At 38.1% G+C, this 10,095-nt stretch overlaps 1 pseudogene; it reads left to right on the top strand.

Annotated features, from left to right (window-relative positions):
* The first annotated feature begins 3,739 nt into the window (after positions 1–3,739).
* On the top strand, positions 3,740–8,248 carry LOC129016643 (transcription factor Spi-C-like; annotated as a pseudogene).
* The last annotated feature ends 1,847 nt before the right edge of the window (positions 8,249–10,095 follow it).

Genomic DNA, 10,095 nt, shown 5'->3' with positions numbered 1-10,095 from the left:
TCTTAAGATTTCTCTTGGGTTATCTGAGGGCCAGCTTACTTCAGTTGGAGATACTCCAACTTTTTAGAAATGTGTCAATTAATTATAGCAAATCGAGGAAATCACTCAGATCTTTATTTTCTTCCTTCCTGAAGGTCCTCGTTTTTAGGATGCAAGGGGGATGCCACCTACTTTTTTCTACCAAGAACATTTAAACTCTTGCTCCCTGTTAATCTTCCCTATACCTCCCACCCCCCTCCAAAAGAAAATCCCGCTACTTTTTCTCTAGAACAATGAGTGGGTTCTTGCTTGTGTGTAACGAAGTGACCAAACTGTATACTTCCCCAAATTAAAAAAAAAGGCTACTCTGAGGTAGTTTAAAAGCTCTCTTCTTAAAAACAGAAATGGCTAGCAAATCTAAAAGCTTAATTTCATTATGAAAAAAAGCTTGTGGAAGACATACATGTAGACAACAAACATAAAAATGACCAACATCATTAATCATTAGGGAAATGCAAATGAAAACCACAATGAGATACCATCTCACACCAGTCAGAATAGGTATTATTAAAAAGTTGAAAATAACAGATGCTGGCCGGGTGCGGTGGCTAGCCAAGATCGCGCCACTGCACTCCAGCCTGGGCGACAGCGAGAGTCCGTCTCAAAAAACAACAACAACAACAGATGGTGGTGAGATTACAGAGAAAAGGGAATGCTTATTCACTGCTGGTGGAAATGTAAATTAATTCAGTTGTTGTGCAAAGCAGTGTGGAGCCTTCTCAAAGAGCTTCAAACAGAACTACCATTTGACCCAGTAATCTCATTATTGGGTATATACCTGCAGTAGACCACACTGCTATAAGGACATATGCAAGATTGGGTAATTTATAAAGAAAAAGAGGTTTAATGGACTCACAGTTCCACATGGCCAGGGAGGCCTCACAATCATGGCGGAAGGTAAAGGAGAGGAGCAAAGGCACATCTTACATGGCAGCAAGCAAGAGAGTGTGTACAGGGGAACTGCCCTTTATAAAACTATCATATCTCTTGAGACTTATTCACTATCATGAGAACAGCTTGGGAAAAACCTGCCCCCATGATTCAATTACCTCTCACCGGGTTCCTCCAATGATAAATGGGGATTACGGGAGCTACAATTCAAGATGAGATTTGGGTGGGGACACAGCCAAACCATACCAATACCCAAAGGAAAATAAATTGTTCTACCATAAAGACACATGCACTCATATGTTCATTGCAGCACTACTCACAATAGCAAAGACACAGAATCAACCTAAATGCCCATCATCAATACACCAGATAAAGAAAAGGTGGCACGTATACATCGTGGAATACTATGCATCCATAAAAAAGAACAAGATCATGTTCTTTGCAGCAACATGGAAGGAGCTGGGGGCCATTATCCTAAGTGACCTAATGCAGGAACAGGAAACCAAATACTGCATGTTCTCACTTAGAAGTAGGACCTAAAACACTGAGTACACATGGACACAAAGAAGGGAACAGTAGACACGGAGGCCTTTGTGAGGGTGGAGAGTGGGAGGAGGCAGAGGATCAAAAACTACCTATTGGGTACTATGCTTATCAGCTGGGTGACAAAACAGTTTGTACACCAAACCCCCATGATACTCAATTTACCTATACAACAAACCTGCATGTGTACCCCTGGACATAAAATGAAAGTTAAAAAAAGATAAAATTTGTAATCAACAGCAACAACCACAAAAGTTTTGTTTCACAAAGCATTCATTACAATATGTAAAATAGTAATACTTAGGACAGTTGGCGACTCATTAAGAATCCAAAATGATAGCGATTATTTGACAAATTCCCACTCTATACCAGCTCTAAGTCCTAGTTCCTGACTACACAGTGCAGAGTGGGCTTAAATTAGGACCCTTTACGTTTTTAAAATCACGGTGAAGTTTTAGCCATTTTAAAGTGTACAGTTCAGTGGCATTAAGCCTGTTCACTCATGTTATGCAACCATCACCTCTATCTAGGTCCAGAACTTTTAAAAATCACCCTAAACAAATGCTAACTAAGCAGTCGCTCTCCATTTCTCTCTCTTCTCAGCACTTGGCAACCACTAATCTACTTTCTGTCTCTATAGATTTGCCTATTCTGGACATTTCATATAAATGGAATCATTCAATACGTGGTCGTTGGTGCCTGGCTTCTTTTACTTAGCATAATGTTTTTGTTTGTTTGTTTGTTTTTGAGACAGAGCCTCACTCTGTCTCCCAGGCTGGAGTGCAGTGGTGCAATCTCAGCTCACTGCAACCTCCGCCTCCTGTGTTCAAGTGATTCTCCTGCCTCAGCCTCCCGAGTAGCTGGGACTACAGGCGTGCGCCACCATGCCTGGCTAATTTTTGTATTTTTAGTAGAGATGGGGTTCCACCTTGTTGGTCAGGCTGGTCTCGAAATCCTGACCTCGTGATCCGCCCCCCTCTCAGCCTCCCAAAGTGCTGGGATTACAGGTGTGAGTCACCATGCCTGGCCAGTTTAGCATAATGTTTTTGAGGGTCATCCATGTTGTAGTATTTTTCATTCATTCCTTTTTATGGATGAATAACATTTAACTTTATAGTATCAAAACATATTTTGTTTATTCATCTGTTGGTGGACAGTTAGGTTGTTTTAAGCTTTTGGCTATTGTGAATAGAGCTGCTGTGTTCATTGGTGTATAACATTTTGTAAACAAACAAATGGAAATGTTTTTATTTGAACACCTGGTTTCACTTCTCTTGGGTACATATTTAGGAGTAGAATTGCTAGGTCATATGATAATTCTGTGTTTATTGAAGAATCACCAAACTGTTTTCCACAGTGGTTGTACCATTTTTCACCCCCACCAGAAATGTATGAAGGTTCCAATTTCTCCACATCTTTACCAACATTTATTCTCTATTTTTAAGAAATGGCTATCCTAGTGAGTGTAAAATGGTATATCTCATTGTGCTTTTGACTTGCCTTTCTCTAATGACTAATGACATGGAACATCTTTTTGTGTGCTTTTTGGCCATTTATATATCTTCAGATAAATGTCTGTTCTTTTGTCCCTTTTTAAATTGGGTTGTGTTTTGTTGTTGTTGAGTTGGATTTTTAAAGCTTTAAATTGCAGAAAACACTAGCTTAAACAAAAAATGTTTTTCTTTTTTTTGAGGAGGAGGCTTACATAGCTGGAAGGTAAAAGGAGTGATTTGTTTAGTTCCAGGAATTCTAATAATGTGAGGAGGGCTCTGTGTCCTCTTTACATCTGTCAGCTGTGATTCCCTCAAATTAGTTGCAGAGGTTTCTTTTACTACAGAGTGGCAAGGCGACCTTCAGTAGCACCACATCCATCTCATCTCCTGACCGACAGTGGAAAGAAATCTTCCTAATACCTTCCTTTTTAAAGGAATAGCATTAGGAGAAATATCTAATGTAGATGACGGGTTGATGGGTGCAGCAAACCACCATGGGACGTGTATACCTATGTTAACAAACCTGCACGTTCTCCACATATATCCCGGAACTTAATGTATAATAAAAAATTACTTTTATATTTATTTATTTATTTAGAGACAGGGTCTTGCTCTGTTGCCCAGGCTGGAGTATAGCGGTGCAATCACAGCTCACCACAGCCTTGACCACCCAGGCTCAAGCGATCCTCCCACCTCAGCCTCCTGAGTAGCTGGGAGTGCAGGTGTGCATCACCATGCCCGGCTAATTTTTTTTTTTTTTTTTTTTTAAGATGGAGTCTTGCTCTGTCACCCAGGCTGGAGTGCAGTGGCGAGATCTCAGGTCACTGTAAGCTCTGCCTCCCGGGTTCACACCATTCTCCTGCCTCAGCCTCCCGAGTAGCTAGGATTACAGGTGCCCACCACCATGCCCAGCTAATTTTTTTGCATTTTTAGTAGAGACGGGTTTCACCATGTTAACCAGGATGGTCTTGATCTCCTGACATCATGATCCGCCCGCCTCAGCCTCCAGCTAATTTTTTTGTTTTTCATAGAGACGAGGTCTCCCTATGTTGCCCAGTCTGGTCTCGAACTCCTGGGCTCAAGCAATCCTCCCACCTCAGCCTCCCAAAATGTTGGAATTACAGGTGAGCCACTATGCCCACTCTCTAATACCTTTCAGAAAATGTCCAGGGGGAACCTAGTTTAGATTTCATGTCCAGGTCTTAAATGATCATGGTAGCTGATGTTATGGGTAGCATAATTTGCCGAGTCTAGGTCATGTACCCAGTGATGTCGTCATGGTGACAAGTCAGCGTTGGCCCTGTCCTAACCACAGGGAAGCGGTTCTCCACAGAAAAGCAGAGTTTAGATCTGAGAAGGTAGTTGAGAATGAGTGACGTATAGTGAATAATAGTAGATTTTTACCCCATTTTATCCCTCTTGTCTTTGGTTGTATATATATTCACATACCATTCTAATTATACATGTAGTTTCAAAAATGCCTCTGCTTCTCCAAACACAACTATACTTTATATATATTTTCAAAAACAGATCTACCTCCTTCTTCCAAAGATAAATATCTGTGTTTTGTGTCCTCCATGGCCACCCCTAAGAGAGATGCGAGGAGGATTTCATTCCTGGGAATGACCTACTTTAATAGCCTGGGTATTTACTGAAGGAATGAAGAATTACGGGCACCTATTTCTGGGCTTGGCATTTTTAAGCAGTATTTAAAACCTCAGTTGACATGAATTTGATGATTCTATGGCATAATAACCACATCCAGAGATCTTGTCTAAACCTGGACCTTGACTCTTGATCCTCACCTTGTGGTTTCTATTTCTTGCCAATAATCTATTCTGGCTTTTCCCCATCTCCCAAAATAATGCTTTTACTTTGCTGTCTGCTTTGAACAATGTGAAAGACTTGAAGGGGAAAATGAAGCTATATAATTGGCATTTCCCCCAAGATTATAACCTGCTGGATGCATTTTTATAAGGGATATGATGCTTTTGTCTAGCAAAGAATACCTACAATATAATATTTGAGAGAGAATCAGACTTCCCAAATTTTCTGGCTCATCCAAGACCCAATATTTTATTTATTCATTTAATCATTTTTTCAACAATTTAAAAAATTGATGGATAATAAGTTACATAGTTTCAGGGTACACATGATAACTTAGTACATTCATATAATTCGTATACATCACATCAGTGTACTTGGGATATCCATCACCTTAATATTTGTCTTTATCCTAGAAATGTTTGAATTTTTCTCTTCTATCTATTTTGAAATGTACAGTATGTTTTTGTAAACTATAGTCACCCTACTCATCTGTTGAACACTGGAGCTTATTTCTTCTGTCAACTTTATATTTGTATCCATTTATCAACTTCTTCGAATCCCCTACTTCTGCTACCCTTGCTGGCTTCTGGTAACCACCAATCTATCTCTACCTTCATGAGATCCACTTTTTCTTAGCTCCCACATATGAGTGAGAACACGTGGTATTTGTCTCTTTGTGTGTTTGGCTTATTTCACTTAACATAATGACTTCTAGTTCTATTTATGTTGCTGCAAATGACAGGATTTTATTCCTTTTTACAGATGAATAATATTCCATTGTGTATATACACCACGTTTTCTTTAGCCATTCATTCATTGATGGGCACTTAGATCGATTCCATATTTTGGCTGTTGTGAATAGTGCTCGATAAACATGGGTGTGCAGATAGCTCTTTGATATATTCATTTCCTTTCTTTTGGAGATATACCCAAGAGTGGGATTCCTGGATCATATGGTAGTTCAATTTTTAGTTTTTTGAGGAACCTCCAAGCTGTCCTCTGTAGTAACTGTACTAATTTCCATTCCCACCAACAGTGTACAAGGGTTCCCTTTCTTCCACATCCTCGCTGGCCTGCGTTATTGCCTGTCTTCTTGATAAAAGCCATTTTAACTGGGGCGAGATGATATCTCATTGATTTGCATTTCTCTAATAATTTGTGATGTTGAATATTTTTTATATGCCTGTTGGCCATTTGTATGGCTTCTTTTGAGAAATGTCTACTCAGATCTTTTGCCCATTTTTAAACTGGATTACGTTGTTTTTGTTTGTTTGTTTTTGCTATTGAGTTGTTTGAGCTCCCCATACCTTCTGGTTATTAACCCCGTCTCAGGTGGTTAGTTATATTTTCTGCCATTCTGTGGGTTTTCTCTTCACTTTATTGATTATTTCGTTTGCTATGCAGAAGTTTTTAGCTTGAAATAATCCCATTTGTCTATTTTTACTTTGTTTGCCTATGCTTTTGAGATCTGACATAAAAAAAATCTTCACCCAGACCAATGTCCTGGAGTGATTCCTCAATGTTTTCTTCTAGTAGTTTCATGGTTTGAGGTTTTAGATTTAATCTTTAATCAATTTTGATTTGATTTTTGTATATGGTAAGAGAGAAGGATCCAGTTTCATTCTTCTGCATATAGTTATCTAGTTTTCTTGGCACCATTTATTGAAAAGTCTAGCCTTCCCCCCGTTATATGTTCTTGGTACCTTTGTCAAAGATGAGTTGGCTGTAAATGTGTGGATTTACATCTGTGTTCTCTATTCTGTCCCATTGGCCTATTCTGTCTGTTTTTATGCCAGTGTCATACTGATTTGGTTACTATAGCTTTGTAATAAAATTTGAAGTCAGGTAGTGTAATGCCTCCAGCTTTGTTCCTTTTGCTCAGGATTGCTTGGTTATCTGGGGTCTTTTGTGGTTCCATATACATCTTAATATTTTTTTTCTATTTCTGTAGAGAATGTAATTGGATTGCATTTAATCTGTAAATTGCTTTGAGTAGTATTATAATTTAACCAATATTAAGTATTACAGTTCATGAATCTGGAATATCTTTTCATTTTGTTGTGTCCTTTTCAATTTCTTTCCCACTATTTTAGTATGGTATTTCTTTATCTCTTTGCTTTTGTCTTCACAAATTTTAGCTTAGGATGCAGAATTTGGCCTTATCAAATTCTGGCTCCCAGTCCTCAAGGATTGCAAGGTATGGGTATAAGGATTTTTCTAAAAAATGAAGTTTCATTATTCCCTCTCTGCTTTTAGATAGTATAGCTTGGACTGAACTTCTGCTTTTCTCATGTAATATTATTTGAGGCCACAAGTAATGTTCAATATCTTGCTATTTTTCTTGGGTCTGAATCCAAAGACTTAACAAACTATTGGATAGCCAATTGCATTTCTACTGTATAACAAAACTTTTCAAACAATTATTTAGGGATGGGAATAATTATCTCCTCTCTGTTTTGCACCCCACATTATCTCAGCTATTTTCATATGTTAGGGCCTGTTACTTAAATTATCTCATTCTTAGGTATAAATTACTCAGGAATTTTTCAGTTGCAGATGACAGAAACCCAACTCAAAACTGCTTTAACAAAATTAAAGTGGGTGGTAGGGGGTGCAGATGTGTGTTTCAGAGGTGGGAAGATTATCTCCACTTCTATAAGTACATGCTAGATTGGGCACTGATGGATGGAATCATCAATTTATTAGTGAAGCATGACTTGTGTTGAACAAGACAAGCTGGCTCAGGCATTTGAAGATGCTTTCAAGGTACTAAGGCAACATTCAACTGGAGATCTTCAAAACTTACCTGGTTTTCATCAGTGATTGTCCCCATATCAGAGGAGATTCCAATTGCTATGGAGTGTTGCTTACAGAGGAATCTATTTATAATTGGAGAACTTTAATAAATAATGCTGCAGACTTCTGTTTTGAAGGAACTATTCATTGATCTTTGTGGAACATAACTGAAAGCCAGCTGGTACAGTCTGCTGTTTTCCAGCAAGAGGGAGGACAAGGCAGGAAGATGCTCTGACTGTTTGAATAACTTCACAAATCTCGGTATAATCCCAAGATGGCATCTGTATTCAGTAAGTAGATAAAACCAAAGGCATTTTCCAGTGTGTATCAAAAAACGAAGAAAAATTTGCCAAACTTTGAGGAATAAGAAAGGGCAACAGGAAGACCATGATCTATCAGAAAATGGCCAGGGAACTGAGGAATTATGGAAAAACTCAGGAAATCAGCAAAATTTGAAAAAAGCTCATTTACCAATCATTTACCAATGAGCTTCAGTGGGGCCATTCTCTGAAGATCTCTCCATCTTGTTTCTCAGAGAAAGAGATTGTCTACTCACAGTATGTTCAACTGATGAAGAACATCTCAGTTTAAATAATTGGAATGCAAACTAAAATTATACATATGCCAGTTACCATGAGCTTAGTCACCATGATTGCTAAATATACTCTCCCATTTCATCATCTTTTTTGGCATTAGAAATCCCTACAAGCTTCAGGATTTTTCTCTTAAAGCAAACACTGAAGATAAAAAAATTAGCTTCATTGCAGCTATCTTTTATCAAATAGCACATAATTTATACAGACCCGGTGGGAAATTCTGCCAGTGAACAACTTTATTGTTTCAAATCATCAAGCCCCTTTTGAAAGTATGGACCAAATATCCTTGCTCTTACTATTCTCTATGCAGCCACTTTCTTCTAGGTTGACAATGCCAGTGCAGATGATTTGATTTATGTATTGATTTAAACATTTTCCTGTCTTACACTCAGGTGAAAAATCATTTGGATATATATCTGATGGCTTTACAAAAATTATTTACAAAAAGTAATTGCATATAATACAGTGTTTATGCCAAAGTATGTTTATGTCTTAAAAACTTTAGTGGAAATGTCTATTCATGTCCCTTGCTCATTTTCTAATTGGGTTTCTTGTTTTCTTAATATTGAGTTGTTTGAGCTCCTTCTGTATTTTGGATATTAATCCCTTGTCAGATGTATGACTTGCAGCTGTTTTCTCCCAATCTGTGCATTGTTTCTGCATGCTGTTGGTTGTTTCATTGGCTATGCAGAAGCTTTTTAGATTGATGTTATCCCATTTGTCTATTTTTGCTTTTGTTGCCTGTGCTTTTGGGGTCACATCCAAAAAACTGTTGCCCAGAGAGTGTCATGTAGTTTTTCCTCCCTGTGTTTTCTTCCAGTAAGTTTAGAGTTTCTGGTATTACATTTGAATCTTTCAATTCATTTTAAGTTGATTTTTAGTTCTGTATATGGTGTGAGATAAGGGTCCAATTTTATTCTTCTGCAGGTAGAAATTTCGTTTTCCCAACAATATTTATTGAAGAGACTGTCCTTTTCCTATTGCATATTCTGGTACCTTTGTTGAAAATCAATTGACTGTATAGTAGTAGGTTAATTTCCAGGCTCTCTATTCTACTCCATTGGTCAATGTGTCTGTTTTGTTTGTTTTTTTTTTCCCAATACCATGTTGTTTTGATTGCTGTAGCTTTGTAGTATACTTTGAAATCTGGTGGTGTGATACCTCCAGCTTTGTCCTTTTTGTTCATGATTGCCTTGGTTGTTTGAGGTTTTTGTGGATCCATATGAATTTTTGTTTTGTTTTTTGAGACGGAGTCTCACTCTATGGCCCAAACTGGAGTGCAAGTGGTGCGATCAGGACTCACTGCAACCTCCGCTTCCCAGCTTCAAGTGATTCTCGTCCATCAGCCTCCCAAGTAGCTGGGATTGCAGGTGAGCGCCACCATGTGTGGCTGATTTTTGTATTTTTAGCAGAGATGGGGTTTCACCATGTTGGCTAGGCTGGTCTCGAACTCCTGACCTCAGGTGATCCTCCCACCTTGGCCTCCCAAAGTGCTGAGATTACAGGTGTAAGTCACCACGTCCAGCCATATGAAGTTTTGGATTTTTTTTTTATTTCTATGAAAAGTGATGTTGGGATTTTCATAGGGATTGCATTGAATTTGTAGATCACTTTGGGTAGTATAGATATTTTAGTAATGTTAGTTTTTCTGAACCATGAACATGAAATATCTTTCCATTTACTTGTGTCTTATTCAGTTTATTTAATCAACATCTTATAGTTTTCATTGTGTAAGTCTGTTGCCTCCTTTGTTAAATCTGTTCCTGGGTATTTTATTTTATTTTATTTTTTGTAGCTACTGTGAGTGTGATTTCTTGCTTTCTTTTTGGATAGTTTGTTGGCGGTGTATAGAAATGCTACTGATTTTTGTGTGTTGATTTTGTATCCTGCAACTTTATTGTATTTATTAG

The sequence above is a fragment of the Pongo pygmaeus genome, chromosome 19, assembly GCF_028885625.2.
Source record: "Pongo pygmaeus isolate AG05252 chromosome 19, NHGRI_mPonPyg2-v2.0_pri, whole genome shotgun sequence".
In the NCBI taxonomy this organism is placed as follows: domain Eukaryota; kingdom Metazoa; phylum Chordata; class Mammalia; order Primates; family Hominidae; genus Pongo; species Pongo pygmaeus.
This window is presented reverse-complemented; position numbering and strand designations above follow the sequence as displayed.